Genomic DNA, 10583 nt, shown 5'->3' with positions numbered 1-10583 from the left:
TTGGACTTTACGGCATTTATAGAATGCGTCACCAGATTCAGCTTTATTCTTTTTTATAGGCTTCTCACCACTGTTAATTGCACTTTGCCCCCTCTACTAGAGAATTTCTTTCATACATATTATTGCCAAAGAATTAAATATCAACTCTTTTAAATCAAACTTTTATGGGCGCAAAGGCTTGTAGTCCATCTTGACATACTGTTGGAACAGATATCGAGTTCGAGATTTAATAAAAACAATTTCTTTTTCAAATTCAAAAAATTAAAAGAAATATAAAACAATATATATGTTTTTTTTTATGAGTTCAAAAGTTTAGCCACGATGCATATACGAATTTCATTGTTTTAACACTAGATTCGACATATCAGTTAGGGAAAAAAATTAGCGATCATAACCTAATATACTTGGTTGGGCACCCGAATAAAATTAAGTATTCGGTATCAGTACCTGACTTCTCTCTTTTTTCAAAACAAAATATGATATATATAGTTTTTAATTGTTTCATTCATATTTTGTTTTGAAAAAAGAGAGAAGTCGGGTATATATATAATAACAGTCAAGTACTGATAAATCAATAATTGAAAAATGCTTCAATTCTTTTTTTTTGAAAAAAAATCAGAAACAGCTTGTTGATAAATTGTTAAATAAAATTTGTTGATAAAAAACGAGGGGAAAAAAACAATTACCTTGAAGAAAACTTGATGAATTCATATTTTTTTTAAAAAAAACATCAAAATCACTCAAATATTATCTGAAACGACCCTAACTCTATAATTAATAAATAAATATGCGGAAATTTTTTTTTTTATACTTACTAAATAAAATATGTACATATATGCCCATACATATATGCACGGAATAAAAAGATTTAAAAATAAATAAATAAATAAATAACTTAAATAAAAATGCATTCTTTAATAAAATAAATATCTGAGTCTACATTTAATTAAAATACTGTCGTGAGAAAATAATTAAAAACTGCATGCACTAAAAATATTTAAAAATAACATTCCAAAACCCAACCACTGAAAAATACTTAAAAATGTAACATACTAAAAATATTCAAAACATGCATAACGACTCAGACATCTATCACGGTCACGGGGTCACTGCATGTCCGCTCATATGTCCTCGTCACCGGTAGGAGCTACATCCTCCTCTACGTACTCACCTCCACCATACCAGTGTAGTGAGCTTAGAGGTCCAACATGCTAACATAACAAGGGTTTAAAATAATTTAAATCAATTTAATACTAATACATAACATATACAAGAATGAGCATGCTTAAAAATATCATAACATATCATAACTTAAATTAACTTGAATAACCTAATACATAAATATTGTTGAGCAAATTATTTTCTAACATCGCATGGTTGTATCCGTAGTGTAACCTTAAATCATACATTAAATACTGATCAGCGTGAAAACCAACGTACGTGGCGGTGACGAATCACCTCTTAAATTGGCAGTAAACTGCCCTTCAATAGTTCACATATGGGGACGAATCCCCCTCAAATCTCAAATTGTCACACTACTTCAACTTCCAACATAAAATATTTTCTTATTGCTCAACCTTAAATATTTAATCATACATAAAATTATTTCATGAATGCATGTACTTAAATAAAATGTGTGTCCTTCATATATATTTAATTTAATTTCATACTAACATATAAATATTAAAATAACTTCCATGCATAAAAAAAATAATTAAATATATATTCAGGACACATGAAATTTCTCATGGGTTGCACTGGACTGCTGGCCCTAATACTCAAGCCCAATTACTTAAATCTGGCTCATTAACACTGAGACTGGCCCATTAACATACTTAAGCCCAATTAAATAATTCTAAGCCCAATTAAATAATTCAAGCCCATTAACAACCAATTCTGGCCCAATGGGCCCAAAAGCCCAAAGACTGGCTCAATAACTTTCATGGGCCTTAAAGCCCATAAAAATTAGTGGGCTCACTTAATTAAATTAATTAAACCCAAATAATTAAGTTCAACCCAAAATAATTAAATGAAACCCAATTAAATTTTTATGATTTAATTAGGCCCATTAAACACCTAAACTTAATTAATAATTAACTTAAAAATAAAATACCCGAGCCCGACTAACTTAACCCAGACCCGGACCCACTAGACTTGACCCATTACTTATTGAACCCGACCCGGATCCCTCAAAACCCTCTAACCCGATCCCCCCCACCCGACCTCCCCTCGGCCGTGAGCAGCAGGCCTTCATGGCCTGCTGCCGGCCAGCTCCGGCCACCCCTGGCCGGAGCGCCACCGCCCAGACGTAGCCCACGTCTGGGCGGTCCAAACCTGACCCTAGCCCTGACCCCATGCTGCTCCAAGCACCGAACCCGAAGCCACTTCCACAGAACCCTAATCTGCAACCACAAGGAGCCCGATCGAACCACTGTGGTTTCTTGGGCTCGTTTGGCTCGAACCACTCGAGCCATTCGAGTCCAGGCAACCCCCACACTCCCTCTGAACCTAGACCAGCAGCCTAGGCGCAACCATGGAGGAAAAATATGAACATGAACCATGAAACATCAAAAAAACCGTGCGTCTCCAACCTAGTTCAAAATTTTTTCTGAAAAACTTTGAAATTTCGATGCCTACACCATGCACACACTTTAATATCTGATAGGTACGAAAATAGGAAAGAAAAATCATGCCTTGCACCGAAGTTGAAGAGAAAGCAACGTGTAAAACGATTCCGGGACGACGGGACGACGAGCAACCTTGAAACTTCGAAGAAATTCGGCTATGGAACCTCCTTGGCTGTGGTTCGAGGAAGAAGATGATGGATATGGGGTGGGGTGGCGGCTGATGGAAAATAACGTGGGGTTTGGGTAGATTAGGTTTTGTTTTTGTTTTAATTGAAATATAGGTTAATTAAATATAGATAAAAGGTTTTAAATATAAAAATATACAACTTAAACTTTCAAATAAAAGTTAAAATCTGATAACCCAATTTAAAATCCCGAAATTACAATTTAAGGAAATTTTAAAAATAATTAAAAGTCATTAAAATGGCTTAATTTGGATAAAAATGGACTCCTAAAATTATATAAAATTAAATACTAAAATTTTTGAGGTAATAAAACTCAAAATAATATTTTTGGGCTCTAAAAAGACTCATAAAATAATTTGGATAGTAAGTTGTCATCTCGTCCGTCCACGGTCCCGTCTACGCGATCAAAAACAATTAAATACTAAAAATCATAAAAATCGCTAATTATGGGTTAAATGCTTAAAAATAAATTAAATCATGCACAAATAATTCACATAATTATTTAACCCATAAATCTAAAATTTTAAATAATTAAATACCCTAATTATGCATGCGGATTTACGTATTTAAAATACCGGATGTTACATTATCACTTTTCTATCTTGTGAAATAAGAATTATTAAGAAGAAAATAAATAAATGCTTGCGGCTCACACCAATATTTAGTATATATATATATATATATATATATATATATATATATATAATAATAATAATAACAGAATTTTTGCCATTTTTGGCAAAATTCCGCCAAAATCGTATTGCTAAAATGAAAATAAAAACCACCTTGAATATATATAAAATTAATCTCATCAACAAAAAAAAATGTGTGTGAAATAGGAGATCATAATTTTTCGTCAAATATATTTGAATTCAAAAACTTCAAAGATTTGACTAGCACAAAAATCATCGATGAAAATAAATTTTTGGTATATTTAATTTTTGAAGTTTCGTGAGTTTAAATGATGTTAGCATTTTATTATTAAATATTAATGTATTTATTGATCATCATGTTTTTTTTTTTAGATGTGATTGGCGTAATGATTTCAAGAGACAACTCTAAAACCAAAAAAATTAATGGATGTCCTAGAAAGCTAATTGATTTTGCCATTGAAGATATAGAGTGAAAAATTGTATTTATAATATAACATTTGTTTGGTGATAAGAAACTTTAATGTAGATATATTCCATGTATATTTATAATTTATTAGGTAAAACAAGTTACCATGCATTTTTTGATAAAATTTCGTAGATGAAATAATGACGTTTTTTAATACAATTAGCGATGAGCCGGTGATTGTGGTTCTTGATCAAATGTGTCGTGCAAGAAGATATAAAGGTGAAGTAGGTGTTTCAAATACATTTTATATAACCAAATTGATATAAATGGTGAATACGAAGAAATTCTGGAATTTTGAAAGAGACGATATTACTCTTATATATTACTTCATTTTGTTTAAAATTCTAATAAATTTATTTTGGTAATTTACATAAAATCAATGTCTCTTTGGATTTAGGATCACCTCAAGCAGTGCTCCAAAGAATTCATTCAGCACAATGTTATTTCCATCTGCCCGAAGTTTTATCAAGGAACTTAGCAATTCCAAGGATATTTTCAGGATTATAAAACAATTATTTGAAAACGACGAGGTATGATTGAATTTTTTAATAATTTGAGTATTTGTAACTGAATATTTATTTGTACTGTTTACAAGTAGGTAGTTTTTTAGTACCTGCAAAAATAGTATCCGTGTAATCAAAATGAAAATTTGTGGTATTTGTCATGCAAAAAAATGTCCTAAGAAACTCAATGCAATGGGTGAAAAATTTTACTGTTAAAAGTGTGACCATTTCGATAATCAAGGAAATATGAGGTTGGCTAAAAAATATAAAATATATATATCATAATTTGCATATATTACACTGATTATTTAATTAAATAGGTTCAAAAGTGAGTTTTTGACATCAATGAAAATGCAGTTTTTTTTACTCTGGGATAGAGCGAGTGTGCTTAAATTTTTTGCCGTTTTAAAAATTACTTTTTTAACATTATTATTCTTATTATTCATTATAAAATTAAATTTATTTACATTTTAATTTTATAGTCAATAGTTTCATTTGATCCAATTTATTTATATTATACACAAGATACAATTCGTGCATCGCACAAGTGAAATACTAATTATATAATATAGTCAAGTTGATACATAATTAGATTTAATTCATGTAATAATATTATCAAGTTACTTATTTAATAATTTAGGTATAGTACATTGATAATAGGCGGGTGCTCAATCGAGTTTCGGTTAAGATTTTTCCTACCCGAACCAAACCCGACCTGATCACAATAGAGTCACTCGAACCTGACTTTATAACAAAATACCCACGACCCCGATCGGGTCGGGTATCTAAAATCCCCCGCCCCTACTAAATAAGACCATAATCAATTTCGATTACATTGTTTCTTAAAATCTACAAAGAAAATTAACCTGAATTTCGACAAATCCATATTTTAAGTTTGTAACAATATTTAAATAACGTTTGTCTTTGATTTTTCAAAAAAAAAATATTGGTTTTTGCGCAAAACTGTGAAATTTGTGAATTCAATATTTTGAAAAAATATGTATAAAATTTATCTACTCAAAATATATTGAGTTGTTTCATAATTAAATTACTCAAATTTTTGGGCTAGTCAATGCATGCAGGGGAAAATTTAATTACTATTACCCTCACCAAATTGCAGTTTGCCCCTCATCAAATTATAGTATGACTCCTAATCAGCTTTTTTGACTCCTAATCAGTTTGTAGGATTATAATATTACCTCTATTTAATAAATCAAATTAATTACTAAAAAATTGATTAAGCTCCAAAGAGTGCGTACCTATTTTTTGGTCACATAAAATCGAACTGTCAATTATCCTCCGCTCATGGCTTCTTATTTGCAACTTTTTTATAAATAAAATTGAAAGAATTGTGACTTTTTTAGAGAACTGAATTGTGTTAGCATCCAAGAAGTCAACATCGAAATAACTATTTAATGGATGGAACAGAATCTTTAACTATTTAATTAAAGATGAACACCCTATAAAAACTTATTGGTACGTTGGTGTGTCAATATTTTTATTTTACAATTTTGCCCAATCAGTTATCTACTCAAACCTCTTACGTAAGCTTCTATCTACCCACGTTAATTCTCATCCAAAACTTACAACTTCTTCCCCAATAACCAACTCAAATCCCACCCCTCCCAATAAAAAATCCTTCTACTCGGCTCCTATTTAATTCTCCTTCAGAATCATCCAAGATGCCGAATTTCATTCAAGAGTCCAGAGCCCAATCGATTTTGGTGAGTGTTATAGTGCTATGAAATTCAAGTTCACGCTTTCTATTTTTCTTTGAGGAAATTCTGGAAAAAATCAAACAAATACGAGTGTTATCCACATATTTTTGGCATACTCAGTTGGCAATCTGGAAAAAAATCAAGCAAATACGACCTACCTTCACCATTAGTATCAGAAATAGTTTTATGTTTCACCAATTTTTGAAAATCGCTATATTTATTTGTTGTATATTTCTGTTCGATTTGTTTTTATCTTTGGGTTGAGGTTGCTTTCATCTGTGTGCTTATGTTAGAGATTTTCGAAAATTGGTGAATCATAAAACTATATATATAGAAAATTGGATAATCGGTGGTGATAGATTTGAGATTTTAATGATTATTGTTACGGTTTGTTTGTTTGTTTTCTTAATTTTATTTTGTGTTTATATTGGTGCATTTTTGGGTGTTCTATCTTGCCTACTATAAAACTTATTTACAAAAAAAATTAATTGTTTTGTTTATTAATATGCTTTTCTCATCACCAAATATGTTCTACCTCGGGTTTCTTGTAAAAACCAACTAAACCAGTTCAACTTGGCATTCAATCCTTGATAAAATTTTCAGTGGATTTATTGATTCAGGGCTTTGAAGAAGAGTTATTGGGATATGGAAGTCCATCCATGGTAATTTTTTTTTTGCAACCCTTGAGCTTAGAGCCACCAATATTATTTGATCTAACTTTGTTCAATTTATGTTGCTTCACACATTGATGATTATCAAATTCGCTTCTCTCTTATATCATTGTTATAATCTATTGGGTAAAGAGGCTACTATTATTTTTCTCATTTTTTAAGTTTGTATTTTGTATGACTAAGTAGAATTTTCCTTACATTAACTATTTTTTTCATCGTTTACTGTTTATTAAGAATGAGCAAGGTATAAAAACTTATTGGTACAATTGGTACGTCCAATTTTAAATCACAAAGTAATAGGAAAAACAGAAAACAAACCACAAAAAATATCTCTCCTACCTCTTCGATTCTCCGATTTTGTTAAAAAAAAATCACTTTTTTCCTCTCCTGAGATCGTGGGTCACACAAAGATGGGGTCATAACCACTGACAAGTTTTACATTCTCAATATGAATCTTGATTCTTAACTTTTGCTAAATTTATATTTATTGATTACTCAATCCAAGATGTTAGTTTTTTTACTGCAAGCGTGTGTTCAACTTCAACTCATGGTGATATGTTACATTCTTCTTTCCAATTATTCTTGAAATTGATTTCTCTTTTTAGTGTTCTAATGAACTCAACCTTTACCATTAGGAGATTTATTATTTTCTTTTGAGAACTCCATAAAAAAATTCTAATAGGCCGTATTTTAGAAAAAATTCTTACTAAATGGTATAAAATATAATGCCTACATGGTCGATGATTAAAGGACGGTAGAGCTGAGTTTTGTATAATATTTCAATTTTTATGATTTATATAAAACTTGATGTCATACTACTTTATTTTATTCAGGATTGAAAAAAGATATTATTTTATTTTGTCATGCTACTGCTTCAAACCAATACATGGTCCTCATCTTTCTCATTCAAAGTTGCAAATTATATGGCTCTGTTTCTGGGAAATCTCAGCATCAATAGCAAATCCGTGTAGTTACGGACGTCAACTTTGCATTTCTAGCACATTCTTTGGTGAGACCTCTTATCTAGATTGTGATTCTTACACTCTTTAATATGTTTATTTCATTGGATTTCTATGTACTTCTCTCGATCTGTTATTATGTTACGCAAACAACATGTTTGACAAAATAAAAAACTCAAAATTAAAGCCAATACTACCCCTCTTATGGCGGTTTCTGAAGCTAAGTTACATAGATGTTACTCATGCTAGATTCATCATCAACTTGCTGATATTTAAAAAGAGATGAATAAATACACGCTGTTATGCGCCCGGGTCTTATTGTGTGTTCTTATACAATAAAAACAATTTACAACTTATCGTTCTTAGTTTGAGTGAATTTCCCGGTTGAAAAAAAACTTATAAAATTTTTATTCTGCCAATCCTAAAATTTCTTCATGTTTAAATTGTTATCAAATTGATTAAGGCCTTGGGTGATCCGTGTAGTTACGGACGTCAGCTTTGCATTTCTAGCACATTCTTTGGTGAGACCTCTTATCTAGATTGTGATTCTTACACTCTTTAATATGTTTATTTCATTGGATTTCTATGTACTTCTCTCGATTATGTTATTATGTTACGCAAACAACATGTTTGAAAAAATAAAAAGCTCAAAATTAAAGCCAATACTACCCATCTTATTGCGGTTTCTGAAGCTAAGTTACATAGATGTTACTCATGCTAGATTCACCATCAATTTGCTGATATTTAAAAAGAGATGAATAAATACACATGATGTTATGCGCCCGGGTCTTATTGTGTGTTCTTATATAATAAAAACAATTTACAACTTATCGTTCTTAGTTTGAGTGAATTTTCCGGTTGAAAAAAAACTTATAAAATGTAGTAGCCCGTAACCAAAATCAGTAATTAAGAAATTAATCATAATTACTTGGGTAGAGTTCGGAAGCTCCGAAGGTGAGTTCGGAAGCTCCGAACAGGATCGGAAGCTCCGATGCAGGATCGGAAGCTCCGATTGTATTACGTCAGGCATGACGTGTGGCAAGATCGGAAGCTCCGATCAGGATCGGAAGCTCCGATCACCCTTATCCAAAGTCAACAAGTGATATTTTGACACGTGGCAGATCAGGATCTTCGGAAGCTCCGATGGCAGGATCGGACGTTCCGATCGAGGTTCGGACGTTCCGATCAAGGATCGGAGGCTCCGATCGTTGTCTATAAATAGAAGGCCGAGAATTCATTTTCAATTGTCAATTCCGGATTTCCTCTTTACTCTAGTCGTATTCGAGTTGTTCTAGCCTTTCTAGGCTTGACCCGGGAGTCGTCGAGGCATTCGATAGTCGTAGCGGAGTTGTGCCCGAGTTCTGGAGGCATCGACATCAAAGGGCTAACGACGGACGAAGGTATAGCTTTTGCTTCTATAAATATTTAGGAGTATGCAATAGCTTAGTTAAGGCTTTTAGAGCACTATAATGATAGTAGTATCATTTGGCAGTGTAGAGCAGACTATAGGCGTGGACCTAGAGTTGGTAGAGCTTGCACTAATTTGAGGTACGAAAGTACTGTTCGAGATATCCTGACTGAGTATGCATGTATTATGTGACTGCATGGTTTATATGTCATTGATTTATGCTGCATTCATTTGCATACTGAGCTATCTCCTTCGAGATGTCTGTTAGTAGGGTTTTTTCCCTATCCTGTTAGTGGTTGGACTTCCATCGATTTGAGTTCGGCATATCTACTTGTATTATGTTATGGGAGCCACCTCCTGAAGCGACGGCACAGCGTGCTACATACCAGGGCCCGGTCTATCTCTGTTATCTGATCCTTGACCTCGAATTTATAGGGAGTTCACTTTGCATGCATGTATACTCATACTCTCGTGCTGAGCGTTTTATGCTCACGTCTCGTACTCTGTGTTTATGGACACCCTATTCCATGGGGCAGGTTTGCGATTGGACGAGGCTGGTGGATCCCATAGGGGCTAGGCAGTGGTTGGCCAGTTGGAGCTTCGTCTAGGTTTTATTTCTGTTGTTTTGGGTTGATACGGCTATTCGATTTGGTTGTATAATATTTGGATAAATTACAGATTTCTTTCCTTGGGATTGTATTTATTTATGGTTTCCGCAAGTTTATTCTGATATCTGTTTTATTAAGTTAATTGCATGTCTAAGTTTTGTTTAGTAGGTGATCCGGGTAAGGGTCACTATATAAAATTTTTATTCTGCCAATCCTGAAATTTCTTCATGTTTAAATTGTTATCAAATTGATTAAGGCCTTGGGTGAACTCTAAAAGCATTCCGATGGGATAGATTTCATGGTGATTCACATTTATTTTTTAGTCCCACTTATTTCGTATATTTTTTTGTTTCTTCGGTTGGCCTTTGGGATACGCAAGTTAATATAAAATGTAAGCAATTTGTCTTTGCTATGTGGTACTTGGGCAGGTTGTTATCTTGGGTTCATATGTAAGTAGTCCCCAGACTGGTTTGTTTGCTCTTTCCAGGGCTCTATCTCAAAGTGGGATTGCCAAGAATATACAGGTATCATTTGTAGTCTTAATTTTGCCTTCTCTTGGTTTTCCACTGTATATTAAAAACTTTCAATGTCTTCTTATTGCAAAGGCTAGAGAACCAATTACCAATCAGAGGGCACATAAATTTGACTTTGAATGGAAACAAAATCTACAGATGGGAGCCGAAAGATTTATGTCGAGAAATTAAAGTTGAATGAAATAAGTCTATTTGTTTATGGAAATATTTGTTACTTAATTCCAAGGCATATGGATTTAAGGTTCGATCCAA

At 32.5% G+C, this 10583-nt stretch overlaps 1 long non-coding RNA gene across 2 annotated transcripts; it reads left to right on the top strand.

Annotated features, from left to right (window-relative positions):
- Positions 1–6039: 6039 nt before the first annotated feature.
- On the top strand, positions 6040–10583 carry LOC140876034 (uncharacterized). 2 transcript variants are annotated; one of them, XR_012148644.1, is made up of 6 exons: positions 6040–6158; positions 6773–6814; positions 7657–9182; positions 9275–9330; positions 10227–10322; positions 10404–10583. It is a non-coding gene; the product is annotated as an uncharacterized lncRNA (long non-coding RNA). The 2 variants fall into 2 exon arrangements; XR_012148643.1 differs by having other exon boundaries at positions 6756–6814.

Source organism: Henckelia pumila, chromosome 1, assembly GCF_033568475.1.
Source record: "Henckelia pumila isolate YLH828 chromosome 1, ASM3356847v2, whole genome shotgun sequence".
NCBI lineage: Eukaryota > Viridiplantae > Streptophyta > Magnoliopsida > Lamiales > Gesneriaceae > Henckelia > Henckelia pumila.
This window is presented reverse-complemented; position numbering and strand designations above follow the sequence as displayed.